General features: G+C 30.1%; 1 long non-coding RNA gene across 1 annotated transcript; it reads right to left on the minus strand.

The window, feature by feature from the left end:
- Positions 1-19,202: 19,202 nt before the first annotated feature.
- Positions 19,203-20,674, minus strand: LOC142235032 (uncharacterized). The gene is made up of 4 exons (XR_012721774.1): positions 20,450-20,674; positions 19,737-19,810; positions 19,577-19,669; positions 19,203-19,506 (listed from the first exon to the last, which is right to left on the minus strand). It is a non-coding gene; the product is annotated as an uncharacterized LOC142235032 (long non-coding RNA).
- Between the last annotated feature and the right edge of the window lie 3,500 nt (positions 20,675-24,174).

Below are 24,174 nucleotides of genomic sequence, written 5' to 3' on the forward strand. Positions count from 1 at the left end.
ATATATATATATATATATATATATATATATATATATATATATATATATATATATATATATATATACTTTATATAGTCGGAAATCGATATTTCTATGTGTTACAAACGGAATGACAAACTTATTATACCCCCGTCATCATTCTATGGTGGTGGGTATAAAAATATGGGAAACATTTAAATCTGAAGTAATTTTAAGGAAACTTCGCAAAAGTTTATTTATGATTTATCGCTCGATATATATGTATTAGAAGTTTAGTAAAATTAGGGTCATTTTTATAACTTTTCGGCTAAGCAGTGGCGATTTTACAAGGAAAATGTTGGTCGAAATCAGAAAAACATATATATGGGAGCTATATCTACATCTGAACCGATTTGAACCAAATTTGGCACGCATAGCTATAATGCAAATTCTACTCCCTGTGCAAAATCTCAAATAAATCGCAGCAAAAAATTGGCCTCTGTGGTCATAAATCTGAACCGAGTTCAATAAAATTTAGCACACTTGACTACACTACTAATTGTACCCTAGTGCAAAATTTCAACCAAATTGGGGTAAAAGTCTGGTTTCTGGGACCGTATTAGTCCATATCGGGCGAAAGATATATATGGGAGCTATATCTAAATCTGGACCCGATTTCAATCAAATTTAGCACACTCGACTATAGTACTAATTGTTTTTTTTTGGTGCAAAATTGTAAGCAAATTAGGGTAAAACTATGACTTCTGGGGCCATATAAGTCCATATCGGGCGAACTATATTTATATATATGGGAGCTATATCTAAATCTGTACCGATTTCAACCAAATTTGGCACGCATAGATACAATGCTGATTCTATTTCCTGTTCAAAATTTCAACTAAATCGGAGTTAAAAATTGGCCTCTGTGGACATATGAGTGTAAATTGGGCGAAAGCTATATATGGGAGATATATCTTAATATAAACCGATTTCTACCAAATTTGGCACGAATAGCTACAATGCTAATTCTACTCCCTGTGCAAAATTCAACTAAATCGGCTTGTAAATCGGGCGAAAGCTATATATGGGAGCTATATCTAAATCTGAAACCGATTTCAATAAAATTTGGCACGCATAGCTACAATGCTAATTCTGCTCCTGTGCAAAATTTCAATTAAATCGGATTTAAAAATTGGCCACTGTGGTCATATGAGTGTAAATCGGGCGAACGATATATATGGGAGCTATATCTAAATCTGAACCGATTTCAATAAAATTTGGCACACTTGACTATAGTACTAATTGTTCTTCTTGTGCAAAATTTTTATATGGCTTCTGGAGCCATATAAGTCCATATCGGGTGAAAATATATATGGGAGCTATATCGAAATCTGAACCGATTTCTTCCAAAATCAATAGGGTTCTATTCTGAGCCAAAATACATATTTGTGCAAAATTTGAAGTCGATGGGACTAAAACTGCGACCTAGACTTTGATTACAAAAATGTGTTCACGGACAGACGGACAGACGGACATCGCTATATCGACTCAAGAGCCCACCCCTGAGCATTTTTGCCAAAGACACCATGTGTCATCTCGTTTCCTTCTGGGTGTTGCAAACATATGCACTAACTTATAATACCCTGTTCCACAGTGTGGCGCAGGGTATAATAAAATAATATTACTAGAAATTTAAAAAGCTTAGTAAAAATTCATGTAAAACTTCAAAAAACATACCAATGCACTATGGGCGGAAATCGCAATACAGCGGCAAAAGTCAAATTTTCAAAATGAAAAATTATTGGATATTCCAATTGAAATTACTATAGAACATCTTGGAAAGTAAAAATCGAAAGTTAATTTTAAAACTTGGCAACCCTGTTCAGAAGAAAAAGGCTGCCAATATTTACCAAAATTTATGGCAGTTGCGTTTATAAAGGCGAACAAAAATTGAAAAATTTCGTGCTTAATTTGTTTCACAATAAAAGTGAATAAAGAAAACTTTTAAATGTAGATTCTAAGAGGAGGTTTAGTAGTTCAAAATGTTGTAAAGACTTAACGAAATATTTTGTTTTTGAACTTGAATTTATGGATTCAAAAGTGCGGTTTAAATGTGAAAATTGTAACACATACTATATTTGCGAGGAATAGAACTAGAAATGTTAACGATTGTTAATGAAATTTTTTGCTTATTATTGTTCGTGAGGAAGTATACTTTACGTGCTGTAAAGTTTGTCTGCCCAAACTTGCCCATATTAAAATAAATGTAAGGGTTTTATAGTCAAATTTGGGAAAATCGAGCGATACATATATATGGTAGCTATATCTAAATCTAACCGAATTTGATGAAATTTGCACACTAAGGGTACTATAAAAAATTACTTTGTGCTAAATTTTGAAGACAATCGGGAAGTAAATAAGCGCAGTATGGTTTAATTTGTCGAAATCGGGCGATACATATATATGGGGGCTATATGTAACTTTGATCCATTTTTCGAAATTCAACCGTGTTTGTCTTTGACCAAGAAAACATTTGTACCAAATTTTATCAAAATCGGTTAATAATTGCGACCGGAATCCAGCGAACAAAAAACACAGAGGGACGAAATTAGAGTTAGATACCGAAGAATGTGATTTTGATGGTTACTATGTCTTTAATTTTAATTAAAAAAATTAGTTTAATAAAATGACAACTAGTTTATACTATTTACATCAAGTTCTGGGGATAAGGCGCTTTCTTAATAAGGAAAATAAGCAAATATATATAAATAAATTAAACTCCATCTAAGATTATATTCTATAGTATTCCAAGTGCAATTACAATTTCGACCCCTCTATAGTAACGCACCTGGAATAAGGGGGATTGACTCCCTTTTTGTTGGTAACATTTGATTTTGATAAGATATATCGATATACCATGTTTGGCGATACTAGATTGATTGTGAATAATTTTTGCCGCAATTTTTCATTTCCGCCCATAGTGCAATGTAATAGAAGAAATTCCAAGAATAAAACAAGTAAGGAAGGTCTAAAGTCGGGCGGGGCCGACTATATTATACCCTGCACCACTTTGTAGATCTAAATTTTCGATACCATATCACATCCGTCAAATGTGTTGGGGGCTATAGACTTTTACAAAATCTATAGACTCAAAATGTAAGTTGGCTAATGCACTAGGGTGGAACACAATTTCAGTAAAAACTAATACCCTGTTCCACAGTGTGGCGCAGGGTATAAAAAATATTGGAAACATTTAAATCTGAAGCAATTTTAAGGAAACTTCGCGAAAGTTTATTTACGATTTATCGCTCGATATATATGTATTAGAAGTTTAGGAAAATTAGAGTCATTCTTACAACTTTTCGACTAAGCAGTGGCGATTTAACAAGGAAAATGTTGGTATTTTGACCATTTTTGTCGAAATCAGAAAAACATATATATGGGAGCTATATCTAAATTTGAACCGATTTCAATCAAATTTGGCACACATGACTATATTACTAATTGTAATCCTAATGCAAAATTTCAAGAAAATTGGGCCAAAACTCTGGCTTCTGGGGCCATATAAGTCCATATCGGGCGAAAAATATATATGGAAGCTATATCTACATCTGAACCGATTTCAATCAAATTTTGCACACATGACTATACTACCAACCGTACTCCTTGTGCAAAATTTCAAGCTAATCGGGATAAAACTCTGGCTTCTGGGTCCATATAAGTGCATATCGGGCGAAAGATATATTGGAGTTATATCTAAATCTGAATCGATTTCAACCAAATTTGGCACGCATAGCTGCAATGCTAAATCTACTCCCTGTGCAAATTTCAACCACATTGGGCCAAAACTCTGGCTTTTAGGACCATATTAGTCCATATCGGGCGAAAGATATATATGGGAGCTATATCTAAATCTGAACCGATTTCAATCAAATTTGGCACACGACTATACTACTAATTGTACTCCTAGTGCAAAATTTCAACCAAATTCGGCCAAAAATCGGGCTTCTGGGGCCATATAAGTCCATATCCGGCGAAAGATATATATGGGAGCTATATCTAAATCTGAACCGTTTTCAATCAAATTTTGCACACTTGACTATACGACTAAGTGTTATGTTTGTACAAAATTTCAAGCAAATCGGTATAAAACTCTGGCTGCTGGATCCATATTAGTGCATATCGGACGAAAGATATATATGGGAGCTATATCTAAATCTGAACCGATTTCTTCCAAAATCAAAATGGTTCTATTCTGACCCAAATTAGGAACATGTGCCAAATTTGAAGGCGATTGGACTTAAATTGCGACCTAGACTTTGATCACAAAAATGTGTTCACAGACAGACGGGCGGACAGACGGACATGGTTATATCGACTTAGGGACCCACCCTGAGCATTATTGCCAAAGACACCATGTGTCTATCTCGTCTCCTTCTGGGTGTTACAAACATATGCACTAACTTATAATACCCTGTTCCACAGTGTGGCGCAGGGTATAAAAACATTTTTAGGGTATAAAACACAGAAGCCAGATTTTTGGCCGAATTTGGTTGAAATTTTGTACTAGGAGTACAATTAGTAATATAGTCAAGTGAGCAAAATTTTATTGAAATCGGTTCAGATTTAGATATAGCTCCCATACATATCTTTCCTCCGATATGGACTAATATGGTCCTTAAAGCCAGAGTTGTGGCCCAATTTGGTTGAAATTCTGCACAAGGAGTAGATTTGGCATTGTAGCTATGCGTGCCAAATTTGGTTGAAATCGATTCAGATTTAGATATAGCTCCCATATATATCTTTCGCCCGATATGCACTTATATGGATCCAGAAGCCAGAGTTTTATCCCGATTAGCTTGAAATTTTGCACAAGGCGTACAATTGGGAGTATAGTCATGTGTGCAAAATTTGATTGAAATCGGTTCAGATTTAGATATAGCTTCCATATATATTTTTCGCTCGATATGGACTTATATGGCCCCAGAAGCCAGAGTTTTGGCCTGATTAGCTTGCAATTTTGCACTAGGAGTACAATTAGTAATATAGTCATGTGTGCCAAATTTGATTGAAATCGATTCAGATTTAGATATAGCTCCCATATATATTTTTCGCTCGATATGGACTTATATGGCCCCAGAGACCAATTTTTTGCTCCGATTTAGTTGACATTTTGCACAGGGAGTAGTATTAGCGTTGTAACTATGCGTGCCAAATTTGCTTGAAATCGGTTCAGATTTGGATATATCTCCCATATAAAGCTTTCGCCCGATTTACACTCATATGACCACAGAGGCCAATTTTTAACTCCGATTTAGTTGAAATTTTGCACAGGGAGTAGAATTAGCATTGTAACTATGCGTGCCAAATTTGGTTGAAATCGGTTCAGATTTAGATATAGCTCCCATATATATGTTTTTCTGATTTCGACAAAAATGGTCAAAATACCAACATTTTCCTTGTAAAATCCCCACTGCTTAGTCGAAAAGTTGTAAAAATGACTCTAATTTTCCTAAACTTCTAATACATATATATAGAACGATAAATCATAAATAAAGTTTTGCGAAGTTTCCTTAAAATTGCTTAAGTTTTAAATGTATCCCATATTTTTTACTAACATTAGCCGACAAACCTTTATGTATAGCCCCCAACACATTTGACGGATGTGATGTGGTATCGAAAATTTATATATACAAAGTGGTGCAGGGTATAATATAGTCGGCCCCGCCCGACTTTAGACTTTCCTTACTTGTTTATTTTTGTAAATTCCATTTATTTTCTATTTTTGTATAAAAATTTCAACTAACATGTATTTCAAAATTTTGGAATATTGTGAATTCCATGGCTGACTAATGCATGTCCTTTGTTCCTAGTTTTTAAAAAAGTTTTTTTCGTATGCTTCTTAATATTTCCCTGCTAATGCTGACCATCCCGATACCATTCGTTTATTTTCGAAAGATTTATGGTATGTGTACGAAATTTCATAGTAAAGGATAATTCAAAGAGCAGAAACTTTTTAAATTGATAAGGACACGTTTTTTGACAGCAACAAAAAAAAAAAGGCAATGCTCTATACAAATTCAATTCAATTTCGATGAATTCAATTATGTGATTCCTCACACAAATGATTGGTGGATTGTTTTGGGCTAGGCCAGCTTGCTCCCTCCCCCCCTCAAAAAAGGGCTATGAAAGCAGTTGCAAAGATGAAAACAACAAGACCTCATGTATTTTTGTGTTTAGGAAAACATACCACCCATTTCATACTCTCTTGCCAATTGGGACATCTTTTGGTTGAAGTTGCTACTTTTTGAGGAGGGACAATAGGAAGGGGGAGTATAGAAAGGGTAAACCACTTCACATAGCCATAAAGGAGAACGATAAATTTTTCTAATGATGTATGATTTTCCAACCATGCCAAATTTTGTTTCTTTATTTTGTTTGGTTTGTTTAAGTCTTTTGGCTACAAATGTGTACGTGTGTGTATTCGAATTTGTTTGTGTATTGGTCCAAAATGCTAAATTTGATTGTTTGCATAAATTCTCACGCGTGCCATAAATCACAAGGAACCAACAGCGTAAATACCAAAAAAAAAAGCAATAACCAAAACCAACCACAATTCGTGCAGCTCCCTTTAGGAGTGTTTGCTTTCTACTTTTGTTTCTTAACTTGGTTTTCTAAATCAGTTATAACTACGTACTAATGGATATTCAAATACAGATATGGTCAAAAATCTTAGACACACACACACACACAAGAGATGGCATACGAGAACACAGACGTATACCATGTTAATGGATGAAAGCGGTAATAGTGAGGGAGAGATAGAGAGAGATAGCGTATGTATATGAGTCGTTTTATACTAAAGACCAAGTGAGATACTCAGGGCTGCCAATAAAATTTCAAGAAAAATCGTCACTTTTTTTCTAAAAAATCATCATAATCGTCATTTCTATTTTAAAAATCGTCAAAAAATCTCTAATGTGAATAACATTAAAACAAACTAATTTTTTGCTTAAAAACTAAAGTATTATTTTCATATAAAGAACAGAAAATTAACATACATAACTATGCATTGCATCAACAAAAGCATAATGAACTTTTGTATAAAAATAACATAATAAAAACATTTTTATGATTTAAGTTTTTATTTACAAATAAAAATAAAGATCTTTAATGTTTACGTCTATAATCGGGCAACGATCTTCGACAATTTGATCAAAAATTCTTATTGATTAACTCTCAAATTAAGAGGTACAATTTTCTATATAAATAAAATTTTAACAAAATCTTCTATAGAAATTGAATTTTTAAAAGATTTGTTTAGAAATAAAATTTTGCAAGAATTTACTATAAAACAAGTATATGCGGCCGTAAGTTCGGCCAGGCCGAATCTTATGTACCCTCCACCATGGATTGCGTAGAAACTTCTACGAAAGACTGTCATCCACAATCGAAATACTTGGATTGTGGTATCTCAAAACTTCTTAACATCGTTTTCTAAATTGTGAGTTAGTCCATATGTGGTATATATTAGTCAAAAAAAGTTATGTATAGGTAAGTCCACAAATAATTACGAATCGATATGGACTTTTTGCACGGTACGTAGAGAGCCAGAATTGAAATATGGGGGTCACTTATATGGGGGCTATATACAATTATGAACTTGATATGGATCAATTTTCGTGTGATTGGAAATCGATTTATCTGAGGGATATATATAACTATAGACCGATATGGACCTAGTTAGGCATGGTTGTTAACGACCATATACTAGCACAATGTACCAAATTTCAACTCACTCGGCTGAAATTTGCTCCTCCAAAAGGCTCCAAAACCAAATCTCGGGATCGGTTTATATGGGGCTATATTTGATTATGGACTGATATGGACCACTTTTGGCATGGTTGTTAAATATCATATACGATCACCACGTATCAAGCAGATCGGATGAATTTTGCTTCTCCAAAAGGTCAAATCTGAGGATCGGTTTATATGGGAGCTATATATAATTATGAGCTGATAGGAACCAATTCCTGCATGGTTGTTGGATACCATATACTAACATCACGTACCAAATTTCAACCGAATGGAAAGAATTTTGCTCTTCCAAGGGGCTCTGGAGGTCAAATCTGGGAATCGGTTTATATGGGGCCTATATATAATTATGGACCGATTTAGTCCAATTTCTGCATGGGAGTTTGAGGCCATATATTAACACCACGTACCAAATTTCAACTGAATCAGATGAATTTTGGTCTTCCAAGAGGCTCCGGAGGTCAAATCTGGTGATCGGTTTATATGGGGGCTATATATAATTATGGACCGATGTGGACCAATTGTTGCATGGTTGTTAGAGACCATATACTAACACCATGTACGAAATTTCAGCCGGATCGGATAAAATTTGCTTCTCTTAGAAGCCTCGCAAGTCAAATCGGTTAATCGGTTTATATGGGGGCTATATATAATTATGGACCGATGTGAACCAATTTTTGCATGGTTGTTAGAGACCATATACTAACACCATGTACCAACTTTCAGCCGGATAGGATGAAATTTGCTTCTCTTAGAGGCCTCACAAGCCAAATCGGGGGATCGGTTTATATGGGGGCTATATATAATTATGGACCGATGTGGACCAATTTTTGCATGGTCGTTAGAGACCATATACTAACACCATGTACCAAATTTCAGCCGGATCGGATGAAATTTGCTTCTCTTAGAGGCCTCGCAAGCCAAATCGGGGGATCGGTTTATATGGGGGCTATATATAATTATGGACGGATGTGAACCAATTTTTTTATGGTTGTTAGAGACCATATACTAACACCATGTACCAAATTTCAGACGGATCGGATGAAATTTGCTTCTCTTAGAGGCCTCGCAAGCCAAATCGGGGGATCGGTTTATATGGGGGCTATATATAATTATAAACCGATGTGTACCAATTTTTGCATGGTTGTTAGAGACCATATACTAACACCATGTACCAAATTTCAGCCGGTTCGGATTAATTTTGCTTCTCTTAGAGGCTCAGAAAGCCAAATCGGGGGATCGGTTTATATGGGGGCTATATATAATTATGGACCGATATGGACCAATTTTTGCATGGTTGTTAGAGACCATATACCAATACCATGTACCAAATTTCAGCCGGATCGGATGAAATTTGTTTCTCTTTTATGCTCCGCAAGCCAAATCTGGGGATCGGTTTATATGGCGGCTATATATAATTATGGACCGATGTGGACCAATTTTTGCATGGTTGTTAGAGACCATATACCAACACCATGTACCAAATTTCAGCCGGATCGGATGAAATTTGCTTCTCTTAGAGGCCTCGAAAGCCAAATTTGGGGGTCCGTTTATATGGGGGCTATACGTAAAAGTGGACCGATATGGCCCATTTGCAATACCATCCGACCTACATCAATAACAACTACTTGTGCCAAGTTTCAAGTCGATAGCTTGTTTCGTTCGGATGTTAGCGTGATTTCAACAGACGGACGGACGGTCGGACGGACAGGCTCAGATCGACTCAGAATTTCACCACGACCCAGAATATATATACTTTATGGGGTCTTAGAGCAATATTTCGATGTGTTACAAACGGAATGACAAAGTTAATATACCCCCCATCCTATGGTGGAGGGTATAAAAATAAAATTTTGACAAAATTTTCTATGAAAATAAAATTTTGATAAAATTTTCTATGAAAATATATTTTTGACAAAATTTTCTATAGAAATACATTTTTTAACAAAATTTTTTATAGAAATAGAGGTTTCACAAAATTTTCTATAGAAATAAAATTTTGACAAAAAATGTCTATAGAAATAAAATTTTGACAAATTTTCTAAAGAAATAAAATGTTTACAAAATTTTCTATAGAAATACAATTTTGACGAAATTTTCTATAGAAACTTTTTCTGTAGAAATAAAATGTTAACAAAATTTTCTATAAATTGAGTATAAAGCATTTCTTTTGAATAAAACAAAAATGTTTTATATACTAACCACAAAAACTTCAAAATATTTTTTTTCTTCTGATAGATATGTGGTAAAAATTTCTTCTAATTTTGGTGGTAGATTATTTTTGGCATGAATGGCAACCGCGATACTAATACTGTAGATGTAAATTGAGGTATAGCTCCTACATGTCTGAAATTTCTAGCAAAAACTCTTTTTGCCTGGCTCTAAACGTGTAAACGAACTGCTTGGTGTGTAGAGAATAGACTTGATAGTAATGTAGCTAAATGTTTTAAGGTCACATTTAGCAAGGCCAGGTTTAGGATTTCTACGAATTATTTCATAGATTCCTTTTGTATTCAAGATGTTGATAATGTGAAGGATTTGGGAGTAATATTTGATTCTAAATTTACATTTGTGGGTCATATTGACTTCATTGTGCCAAAGGCATATGCAATGTTAGCCTTTGTTAAAAGGCATTGTAAGGACTTTTTAGATCCCTATACTGCTAGAAATATATACATGTCATTGGTTAGATCTAGATTAGAATATGCCAGTGTGATTTGGAATCCCTTTTATATGTGCCATGTTACTCGTATTGAACGCATTCAGAAGAGGTTTATTAAATTTGCCCTGCGTTCAATATCTTTCACAGATCCTGAACCATCATATTCGGACCGATGACAAGATAGTTAATGGTAACATGGATGCCCCAGATTTGCTTGAATTAATACAATTTAATATTCCATGCCATAATTTGCGTCGTCAAAACCTACTCTTCATTCCAATTCATCGTAGCAACTATTCATATAATGAACCAATTGTGCGTGCTTTAAAGGAATTTAATCGGATCTCAAATTTTAGGTTGGATTTTTCTTCTACATTATTTGATTTTGTAAATCATTAGATATTATATAATTTTAGTAATAAGCTTAGTCTGTAAGGATTGTAATGCAAATCCAAAGACTGAAATAAATAAATAAATAAATAAAACTATCTATTCAAAATTTTTGAACGGAACTAATATCGTCATTTTTGGGGCAAAAATCAACATTTGCTATTTTTTGAGTAAAAAATCGTCAAAATGCCGATAAATCGGCAAAATTGGCAGCCTTGGAGATACTATTAAAGACCAAGAGTAAGTTCTAGAATGTTTATATTTGATTGAGACGAATGTTATCGGAGAAAGAAAATTGCTGATCAAAATAACTCTTTCCAAAAAGTTGAGACACACTAGAGATGACTTAGAAGATTACACCTTTTCTTCTTAAGTTAATGGTTGAAAAGAGAAATACATATAGATAGGGAGAGAGTGAGAGTGTGTGAGCATATGAGTCGTTTCGTATAAATATGTATATACAAAGGACTATACGCAATTTTCTAGTTGATTAGAAGGCAGGTTATTTGGAGAAGGAAAACTGGTGAGTAAAATAGGAAAACCGATTTTTATACCCTCCACCATAGGATGGGGGTATATTAACTTTGCCATTCCGTTTGTAACACATCGAAATATTGCTCTAAGACCCCATAAAGTATATATATTGTGGGTCGTGGTGAAATTCTGAGTCGATCTGAGCATGTCCGTCCGTTCGTCTGTTGACATCACGCTAACTTCCGAACGAAACAAGCTATCGACTTGAAACTTGGCCCAAGTAGTTTTTATTGATGTAGGTCAGATGGTATTGCAAATGGGCTATATCGGTCCACTTTTACGTATAGCCCCCATATAAACGGACCCCCAAATTTAGTTTTCAGATCCTCTAAGAGAAGCAAATTTCATCCGATCCCGCTGAAATTTGGTACATGGTGTTAGTATATGGTCTCTAAATACCATGCAAAAATTGGTCCACAACGGTCCATAATTATATATAGCCCCCATATAAACCGATCTCCAGATTTGGCTTGCGGAGCCTCTAATAGAAGCAAATTTCTTCCGATCCTGTTGAAATTTGGTACACGGTGTCAGCATATGATCTCTAACAACCATGCAAAAATTGGTCCACATCGATCCATAATTATAGATAGCCCCCATATACACCGATCCCCAGATTTGGCTTGCGGAGCCTCTAAGAGAAGCAAATTTCATCCGATCCTGTTGAAATTTGGTACATGGTGTTAGTATGTGGTCTCTAACAGCCATACCAAAATTGGTCCACATCGGTTCATAATTATATATAGCCCCCGTATAAACCGATCCCCCGATTTGGCTTGCAGAGCCTCTAGGAGAAGCAAATTTCTTCCGATCCGGTTGAAATTTGGTACATGGTGTAAGTATATGGTCTCTAATAACTATGCAAAAATTGGTCCACATCGGTCCATAATTATATATAGCCCCAATATAAACCGATCACCAGATTTGACCTCTGGAGCCTCTTGAAGGAACAAAATTCATCGAATCCGGTTCAAATTTGGAACGTGGTGTTAGTATATGGCCGCTAACAATCATACCAAAATTGGTCAATATTGGTCTATAGTTATATATAGCCGATCTCCAATCACACAAAAATTGGTCCATATCGGTTCATAATCATGGTTGCCACTCGAGGCAAAAATAATCTACCAAAATTTTTATTCTATAGAAAATTTTGTTAAAATTTTATTTCTATAGAAAATTTTGTTAAAATTTTATTTCTATAGAAAATTTTGTCAAAACTTTATTTCTATAGAAAATTTTGTCAAAATTTTATTTCTATAGAAAATTTTGTCAAAATTTTATTTTTATAGAAAATTTTGTCAAAATTTTATTTGTATAGAAAATTTTGTCAAAATTTTATTTCTATAGAAAATTTTGTCAAAATTTTATTTCTTAGAAAATTTTGTAAAAATTTTATTTCTATAAAAAATTTTTTCAAAATTTTATTTCTATAGAAAATTTTGTCAAAATTTTATTTCTATAGAAAATTTTGTCAAAATTTTATTTCTATAGAGAATTTTGTTTCTACAATTTTTTATTTCTACAAAAAATTTTGTCAAAATTTTATTTCTAGAAAAAACTTTGTCAAAATATTATTTCTAGAAAAAACTTTGTCAAAATTTTATTTCTGTAAAAAATTTTATCAAAATTTTATTCTATAGAAAATTTTGTCAAAATTTTATTTCTATAGAAAATTTTGTCAAAATTTTATTTTTATAGAAAATTTGGTCAAAGTTTTATTTCTATACAAAATTTAGTCAAAATTTTGTAGAAAATTTTGTCAGAATTTTATTTCTATATCAAAACTTTGTCAAAATTTTATTTCTATAGAAAATTTTGTTAAAATTTTATTTCTATAGAAAATTTTGTCAAAATTTTATTTCTATAGAAAATTTAGTCAAAATTTTATTTCTATAGAATATTTTGTCAAACTGAATTATATACGTATTTAATCGATCTTTTTTTATTTCGGCAAGCGTTACCGCAACTTGTGGATGGCAGTGTTTAGAAGAAGTTTCTACACAATCCATGGTGGAGGGTACATAAGTTTCGGCCTGGCCGAACTTACAGCCGTATATACTTTTTTTTTCACTTGCTTTTAACTCATGAAGAATTTTAGTTTTGAAATCTGCCATTGTACGCAAGAAACAAAATAATTTCTTTTCTGGGAAACGAGACTTTTGAAGATTGCTTTTGCTTTGGGGACAAACCTGGCAACGGGGACCATACACAAAGATTTATTTTCCTCTACAGAGATCACTTTGTCAATAAAAAAATTTCATTAGTCTACAATTTCGTTTTGGAAGAAATAACAATTTTTTGTATATGGTACAGAAGTATAAAATCGAAAAAAAAACTAGAAAATACTTGGACGTTTATTAAACAAAAGAAAGTTTATAATCTTCGCTTCAAAAAATGTTTTCTTTAAATTTAGGACAGAAATCATGGAACTATGTGGCGCCATCAATATAGGTCCCATGCAAATTCGCCCCTAAAACCTAAATGAAGTAGCACCGTCAACAATTTTATGGACAACAACAACACCAAATTTATATGTTTTTTTGTTGTAACTTGATTTTGGTTATGGGACCCGTTTCCATTGTCTAGATTTCTGATGGGAAAAATATGAAGTTTTAAGAAAAGAATTAAATATGTGTGACTCAGTACGAATCTCTGGGGATTCGCACCAGCCCGCTTTGCACTCAGTCCATAGGAGAAAGTCTTAAACCCCGGACGAGGGGCCGTCATGCAGTAATCAAACCTGATGCGATGCTACAACAAAAATGTGTATAGTCCATTGTCAAATATCGGAATGCGAAAATAGGCCCCTCTTGAAAACGAAGCCCAATCCCAAAGAGAAAATTGGTGTTTATTTCCATTTGAAATATTGGGGTTTATTTTCATAATACATCATCTCCCAAGAAAAATGTCGTCAATTAAGACTCATTTTTAGGATTTAGCGTCTTTGGTTTAAAGTTGCATAGCAATCACGAAAACTTTTATTATTTTGAAGTATCTCTTATAAATTAATAGCGTTAATATAAAAAAAGAGAATAGATATTCGTTAGGTTTGGTTATGGTTTGTATTCTTATTATCTCTAGAATGTAGAATTTATATTTAAAGCTTCCTAAAAATTCATTTATTTTAAAGAAACCCACATCTTTGGCTCAATCAATCAATCAATCCGGCAAATTTTTTCGAATCCGGCAAATTTTTTGGAGCGTGAAATTGAAATAAATGTAGGCTTCGCTACATTTTAAATCTATCAAAGTCAGTTTATTTTAAATTTTGTCATTAAAGGCTCTATCTTCAAATCGACCATTACAACCATTACGCTTAAAACATTAAATGAAAGTCACTAGACTTTAAATATAAGTCAACAATTATTTGTTTGCTTTTCTCACTTTTTCATTATTCACAAGTTATAGATTTCCTAAGATAATCTCCATGTATTCGCTAAAAATGCATCAAAACACATGGGGAGTCAGGGAAGCGTTAAACTTTATCGTTTCCAGCCTGAGCAAACTGTTTTTACCGGAAACGGAAAACATTGCTGCATCAAAGGAACAACTTGGTATTGAACTCGCCAAAAAAAGAATAGAAAAAAAAAAAAAAACAAAAATGATATCTACTCGTTTGCGTTAAGCAGCAACCGCAACTACCACATTTATCCGAGACAAGTTTATGGATGGAAACCAAAGTAGACATCAACAGCCACAACAAGTAACAGTAACAGAAAAAATAATCTAATGGCATTGGGGAATGTTACCTCGTGTAGAGGAGAATAAATTTTACATAGTGTTTTTTTTTATAATTTGTTCTCTTAGTTAACAACTTTTCGCAACATTATATATATATATATATATATATATATATATATATATATATATATATATATATATATATATATAATATATATATATATATATATATATATATATATATATATATATATATATATATATATATATATATATATATATATATATATATATATATATATATATATATATATATATATATTTTATTTCTATAGAAAATTTTGCCAAAATTGTATTTCTATAGAAAATTTTGTCAAAATTGTATTTCTATAGAAAATTTTGTCAAATGTGGCTCTTCTGACAAAATTTTCTATAGGAATAAAATTTTGACAAATTTTTCTATAGAATTACAATTTTGACAAAATTTTCTATAGAAATACAATTTTGACAAAATTTTCTATAGAAATACAATTTTGGCAAAATTTTCTATAGAAATAAAATTTTGACAAAATTTTCTATAGAAATAAAATTTTGACAAAATTTTCTATAGAAATAAAATTTTTATAAAATTTTCTATAGAAATAAAATGTTGACAAAATTTTCTATAGAAATAAAATTTTGACAAAATTTCCTATAGAAATACAATTTTGACAAAATACTCTATAGAAATAAAATTTTGAAAAAATTTTCTATAGAAATAAAATTTTGACAAAATTTTCTATAGAGATACAATTTGACAAAATTTTCTATGACAATTTTGACAAAAATTTCTATAGAAATAAAATTTTGACAAAAATTTCTATAGAAATAAAATTTTGACAAAAATTTCTATAGAAATAAAATTTTGACAAAATTTTCTATAGAATTACAATTTTGACAAAATTTTCTATAGAAATACAATTTTGACAAAATTTTCTATAGAAATACAATTTTGGCAAAATTTTCAATAGAAATAAAATTTTGACAAAATTTTCTATAGAAATAAAATTTTGACAAAATTTTCTATAGAAATAAAATTTTGACAAAATTTTCTATAGAAATAAAATGTTGACAAAATTTTCTATAGAAATAAAATCTTGATAAAATTTTCTATAGAAATGAAATTTTGACAAAATTTCCTATAGAAATAAAATTTTGACAAAATTTTCTATAGAAATAAAATTTTGACAAAATTTCCTATATAAATAAAATTTTGACAAAATTTCCTATAGAAATAACATTTTGACAAAATTTTCTATAGAAATAAAATTTGACAAAATGTTCTATAGAAATACAATTTTAACAAAATTTACTAAATAAATCAAATTTTGACAAAATTTTCTATGGCAATTTTGACAAAATTTTCTATAGAAATAAAGTTTGGACAAAATTTTGTATAGAAATAAAATTTTGACAAAATTTTCTATAGAAATAAAATTTTGACAAAAGTTTCTATAGAAATAAAATGTTGACAGATTTTCTATAAAAATAAAATATTGACAAAATTTTGTATAGAAATAAAATTGTGACAAAATTTTCTATAGACATAAAAGTTTGATAAAATGTTCGATAGAAATAAAATTTTGATAAAATGTTCGATAGAAATAAAATTTTGATAAAATGTTCTATAGAAATAAAATTTTGACAAAATTTTCTATAGAAATAAAATTTTGCAAAAAGTTTCTATAGAAATAAAATTTTGACAAAATTTTCTATAGAAATAAAATTTTGACAAAAGTTTCTATAGAAATAAAATGTTGACAAAATTTTCTATAAAAATAAAATTTGACAACATTTTCTATAAAAATAAAATATTGACAAAATTTTCTATAGAAATAAAATTTTGACAAAATTTTCTATAGACATAAACGTTTGATAAAATGTTCGATAGAAATAAAATTTTGATAAAATGTTCGATAGAAATAAAATTTTGATAAATTTTTCTATAGAAATAAAATTTTGACAAAATTTTCTATAGAAATACAATTCTGATAAAATTTTCTATAGAAATACAATTTTTACAACATATTCTATAGAAATAAAATTTTGAAAAAATTTTCTATAGCAATGAAATTTTGATAAAATGTTCGATAGAAATAAAATTTTGACAAAATTTTCTATAGAAATAAAATGTTGACAATATTTTCTATAGAAATAAAATTTTGTCAAAATTTTCTATAGAAATAAAATTTTTACAAAATTTTCTATAGAAATAATATTTTGACAAAATTTTCTATAGGAAAAAAATTTTGACAAAATTTTCTATAGAAATAATATTTTGACAAAATTTTCTATAGGAAAAAAATTTTGACAAAATTTTCTATACACATAAAATTTTGAAAAAGTTTTCTATAGAAATAAAATTTTGACAAAAATTTCTATAGAAATGAAATTTTGATAAAATGTTCGATAGAAATAAAATTTTGACAAAATTTTTTATAGAAATAAAATGTTGACAATATTTTTATAGAAATAAAATTTTGTCAAAATTTTCTATAGAAATACAATTTTGACAAAATTTTCTATAGAAATAAAATTTTTACAAAATTTTCTATAGAAATAATATTTTGACAAAATTTTCTATAGGAATAAAATTTTGACAAAATTTTCTATAGAAATAAAATTTGACAAAATTTTCTATAAAAAAAGTTTGACAAAATTTCCTATAGAAATAAAATTTTGACAAAATTTTCTATGGCTTTTTGACAAAGTTTTCTATAGAAATAAATTGTTGGCAAAATTTTCTATAGAAATAAAATTTGGACAAAATTTTTTATGGCAATAAAATTTCGACAAAATTTTCTATAGAAATAAAATTTTGACAAAATATTCTATACACATAAAATTTTGACAAAATTTCCATAGAAATAAAATTTTGACAAAATTTTCTATAGGAATAAAATTTTGACAAATCTTTGTATAGAAATAAAATTTTGTTAAAATTTTCTATAGAAATAAAATTTTGAGTAAATTTTCTATATAAATAACATTTTGACAAAATTTTCTATAAAAATAAAATGTTGACAAAAATTTCTATGGAAATAAAATTTTGAAAAAATTTTGTATAGAAGTGAAATTTTGACAAAATTTTCTATAGAAATAAAATTGTGACAAAATTTTTTATAAAAATTTTATGTTGACAAATATTTCTATAGAAATAAAATTTTGAAAAAAAATTCTATAGAAATAAAATTTTGACAAAATTTATATAGAAATTAAATGTTGATAACATTTTTTATAGAAATACAATTTTGACAAAATTTTCTATGGCAATAAAATTTTGACAAAAATTTCTATATTTATAATTTTCTATAGAAAAAAAATGTTAACAAAGTTCTCTATAGAAATAAAAATTTAACAACAATTTCTGTAGAAATAAAATTTTGACAAAATATTCTTTCAAATCAATATCTTTTCGTGTTAGGTTATACTATGGTCTTGTCGACCGTTTGAACACCATAATTCGTGTCAAAGTTAGACAATTCGAAAAAAATTATAAACTGATTCTAAAACTTGATGTTATATCCGACAGTTTTTGCTTTCGAACAATTTTTTTTAAAGTTTTTTTTTTGCAATTTTTGGTCCCATTTATAGTTTATAAGAATCCAAGTAAAAATGTCTAAAGTCGGGTGGGGCCAACTATATTATACTTTGCTCCACTTTGCTGTTCTACATTTTTGATACCATTTAAAATCATTAAAATTTGTTGGGTTTTATATATAAAGGCATCATATAAGTGTATACCGAGTGAAAGATACACCGAAAAAAAAGTTTACTATTGTTTACGAAAAATGAACTAACCCATAGTAAGAATGACCATGATTTGGCGCCAAAGATTTTTTTCATCTAGAGAAGTTCATGATTTTCTTATAAATAAGTTTATGTATTGCATCGTATTTTAGTTCATTCTTACTACGCTGAGGGAAGAATGTACTTACACTCATTCAAAATATTCCTGCTATCCGGAAAAATGAACAAGTTTTTGGGAATCCTATATTTAGAAATTGGTTTCAAATAAACTATTTATCAGTATAATTTTCAAAGAAGTAAATAAATTTAGGAATTAAAGGTACAACAAGCCTGTATACAACTAAGAAATTTTTCGTACAATATAAGACAATTTTTCATAACTACCAGTATTTTATTTCAAAAAATTATTATTATATTACATAAAACTATGGCTTATGATATACAATAAAAGAAATGTTTTTATTTGTACGCTGTATGTTGTTACTTTTCCGTAGTTAGTAATTGCTTCTTCAAAAGAGTAATATTCTATGTTAGTAGAATGAAACTAATTAATATCAATTTCCATTTTCTATCCATATGAAAGATATATGCCATAAGTTGCTATTTTCATTTCATTTTTGTCCAATTTCACCGATTTCGCTAGTTTTTGTTGTGTGGATTTGCGTCATAAGCCTCTGAAGTTAAAAAGGTATATGAAATATAAAAATATTATCAAATTCTATGGTATTTTGATCTTTAACTTACAAGAGAATTTTCTTAGAGCCAATAGGGATATCAGCTTAGATAGCATTAAACAGTAAGAAGATTCCAAAAAATACCATTAGATTTGCTGTCATCCTGCAAATGAAAATTATTTTTAATAAATAGAAATTTTGGCTTTATTACAAATGGACGAAAAACTTACCACATTGAAAAAAATCATCCAATTACTACATTAGTGGAATCATATCCATGCACAAATGGGACATTTTTGAAATCCTTCTCAGAATATAAATGAAATAAAAATATTATAAAATTAGATATAATTTCCACTTGTCAATATAGCATTTAGTATTTATGGTGGATATTAAGTTCGAGTTTAGTGGCTAAAATCCCAATTTTTCATGATTAGTTTTCTTTAGAAATACATGGGAACAAAATTGAACCGTTTTTGTGTTCATTTAAAATTTATATCAAATTTTTAATAATTTGAGGTTGCTGAATCCAAATTTACACTTGTTTTTTTAAGAGCTCGACTTTTTGAGATATACGGTTATGTTCAAAATTAAGGGAATTCCGCTATATATATTGGAATAACTTGAAAACAATTCATCATATTAAATTAAAAAACAGCGTTCTACATAAGCTTAAAAACGATTTTCTGTTCTTAATCGTGTAATCCATTTAAAGAATATAAACTTTATAAAAAAACTTGTTTCGAGCTATTCTCCATCAAGTTATATTTAAATTTGCATCGAAGGCGTATAATTTTATACTTTTCTTACTGATTTATTTCTGATTTTAGCACCTAAACTCGAACTTAGTACACACCTTAAGGACTCGCTATAACATAAAAATATAGACTCAAAAAATTGTACTGTGATCCAGATGTAGAGTAAATATAGATCATTTTATTACCACTCATTATGAATATTTTTATGTAAACCAATTTAAAACCGCACTAATTTTAAATTATTAATAGAAATATACAGTTTCTTAATATGTGATTTATTTTAGAGTTATTTATTTTTTATCAATATAAAGTGTTTTTGTTTTCTCTAACATCACACCATTCACTTATCAGTTTCTAAAATGTTACGAAATAAATGTATTTTTATTAATAAACACAAATACCGCACGCAAGCGCACCACGTGTGCGCTTCATAAATGCATCAACAGAACTGAATGCACCAATAAAACTCAAAGACACAAATAGTCATAAAGGACACATATGTAAAGAAAAACAACTCCACACACACATGATCCCTTTCTGATCTCGCTATTGCAACAAAACAACTATCACCACAAAAGATACCAACAACACACATTCCATAACATCATCGCAATAACAAACACAAACAAAAAAAAAAAAAGATGATGCAATAATTTCATAATTTCTTTTCACTTCAATTTCCAGTATCACGTTTATTGATTAGTTGGTATTCTATCTATAGGATAAGGTAAAATATATTCAAAATTTACGAGGAATCCATAAAAAATTATATACACCCGTCAAGGATTAAATTAACTACTTTTTATTCTACTTTATCTAAAATTTTCAATGTGAGGAAATATACTCCAACTTATAGTAAAAACCGAAATAAGCTGTAGGAAGCCGCCATACGAATCGGTGGTTAAGTTAATTTTTACTATAAAATTTTTTTTCCATACAAAAATTTTTCTTAGTAAATTGTCCACATTTCGTAGTAAGATTTTTATATTGCCTATGTCTTTTTATAATACAATCAACGATGCATTAACTATTGTATTGGAAATTTATTTAAGGAAAAATCCGTCCCATTTCGTAGTTAGTGAACTAAAAAACATTTACTGAATTTTTATAAGTTTTCCTTTAGCTAAGTTAATTTTCGCAGTGGTTACGAAAAATGAACTATATTACAGTAAATTTTTTGAACTATGTGGAAGTTAAACTGGTCCTAAAATTAACAAGACACCTTTTTTTCTGTGTATATGGCGAAATCTGAAGCAATTTCTTCTAAAATCAAAAGAGTTATGTACTAACACAAAACACATACTTGTCACAAATTTAAAGTGGATTGGACTAAAACTGCGATCTACACTTGGATCACAAAAGGGTTCGCAAATAGATGGACGGACAGACGGGTGGACGGATGGACGGAAATGGCTAGTCCGGCTCAGGAGCCAGCTCCGAGCATTTTGGCCATAACCACCATGCGTCTATTTCGTCTCCTTCTGGGTGTTGCAACCATATTCCACAGCGTAGTGCATGGTATAAAAATCCATTGATTAATCTCAATGGTTGAGGGCATTTGAACATCGGCTTTGGCAATCTCTTAACCGCATTTACTTTTCTGCATTAGTACGGCTCCACCAACCTTTTTCCAATTTATTAGTGGGAAATTTAATTCAAATTCTTCTGGCATTATCTATTCGTTAAAATATTGAGATTTTCCTTTATTTAGAATTACGATGTAAATTTTAGAAATTCTCTTAGCAAAAATAGCAGAATATACGAAAAAACAACATTTACAAAGACACACCCCAGAGAGGAAAATACGAAATGTTTTTTGTGCAGAAAAATTTCCATTTGATTTGTGTGGTTATACGCATAATTTATTGACATTTCTACATTCAAAACACCAGGGGTTCTCAAAAATAAAATGTTGGCTCCCAATGCCACTGCCACCAGCACCAACAAAACAATTCTCCAGTACAGTTGATTTCCGTTTCCTATTTTGCTCTTATAGAGATGATAGATATTGTTGTAGTGGTAGTGGTAGTAGTGCTGGCGGTAGTCCTCGTTTTTTTCTGTTTGTTGAAAGTTTCAATTTTAGGGGATTTTTGTATTGGGTGTCATTTCCATTTCTGTCTGTTAGTCCGTCTGTTTGTGGTCCGTTTGTTGAAATTTATTTATTATTTTTTAATATTTATTAAAAAATAACATAACTTTGAGAAGATACAATAACACACATACAGATATCTAGCAAAGTGCGTGTGTGTGTCTTTCGTAATACTCACACACACTCTAAAATATATTTGCATTTGTTTATCCTTAGAAATGATTGTGCCATTGTTGTAAAATTTATAGTTTTTTCATTTTTTGGCATAAAACGGCCAAAATGCCAAACAGAAGGGCCAAACAACCAACGAACCAAGCCACAACAATGACAACATCAATGGTTGTCGTTACAGAATTAGAGGTTTGGCAGAGATTTGAGCTTTCTTAGTTGGATATGGGGGAAAATTGATTTCGATTTTAAGCTAGTGAGTGGGTAGAGTGACATTTATGTCATTCATATGACACCCATACCATCACAGAGTGTGATGTAAAATTCAATTTGGATTTTTAAATCATGTTTTGTTTTTTTTTGCCCATGCCCTCTTACTGTCATAGGCTTTAACTGTTTGACTTGTCATTGTCGACAGCATTCTATGATATCTCCGCCTTTTCGATGTTACCTTGGATATGTTGGGGTGTAGGTACAAAAAAAAAATTACATGTAAGGTATTTGATTTTTGTTGGCCTATCAAGGGGAGAATGCATTATGATATGAATTGATAGGTTTGGGAATGGATTAAATTAGGATGGGCGGTTAATGTATATATTGTAGCTTTAAGTGTATATCTATACAATTAAAGAAGGCTATTAGCTCGAAACTCGATTGCATTGAAGAATAAGTTTGGTTGACGAACATAGGTCCTAGGCAAAAAGGCATTACATTTTTTTTGGATCCGAAATTTGAAAAATATATTTCGAATTTGTTAAGCCATTTTCGATTTTATAACTGCCAATGTATTTATACAAAACCATACAGTCAAAAAGCAGTGAACCCACCAGGAAGGTTAATTTTAGAAAATGTTAACTAAAATGTATTACAAACGTAAAATGATTTTTTTCGGAAAATTGATTAGACTTAAATAATGTTAACTAAAATGTATTACAAACGTAAAATGATTTTTTTCGGAAAATTGATTAGACTTAAATAATTCACTTGTTAAAGATAATTTCATAGTTTGAAATGGATTTCAAAACTGTAACGTCACAAAAAAAATTTTTCTGATTCAATCACGAAATTAATTGATCCAATTAATTTTTAATTGAAATGTCTTCAATCACAGAAATGATAGTATCAATTAAAACATTAATAGAAGGCCAATTAAAAAGTTAATTGATCCAATTAAAAAATTAATTGATACTATTATTTTTGTGATTGATTTTTGTTTCAATTAAAAAATTTGCTGAATCAATTAAATTTTTTAATTGAATATTTTTTAAGACTCAATTAAAATTTTAATTGGAAAAATTTTCGTGAAATTTTTTTGTGTGCATATGAAGTTATTTTTAAGCAATTCTGAACTATTTTGTAGGAAATGCGAATTTAGTAAAACTTTATACTTCACTCGTTAATAATTTCCCACATTTTTATTTCATTAAAAAAAAAAGTTTACTTGTATTCAATGATTTTGACCTTCCTGGTATCGATTCCGAGCCAAAAATGCAGCTTCTTTAAAATAAAGACATTTTTTTGCAACCTATCTGGCTTTAAATCTAGGATCTCATTTATCAAATTTTCATTCTCTTTTAGCGATTAATAAAGCTGTTCACGTACAAATGGCAGTTTAAAAATCCAAATACATGGCAGATCCTTCAAAGTAAAAAA

The sequence above is a fragment of the Haematobia irritans genome, chromosome 4, assembly GCF_050003625.1.
Source record: "Haematobia irritans isolate KBUSLIRL chromosome 4, ASM5000362v1, whole genome shotgun sequence".
In the NCBI taxonomy this organism is placed as follows: Eukaryota; Metazoa; Arthropoda; class Insecta; order Diptera; family Muscidae; genus Haematobia; species Haematobia irritans.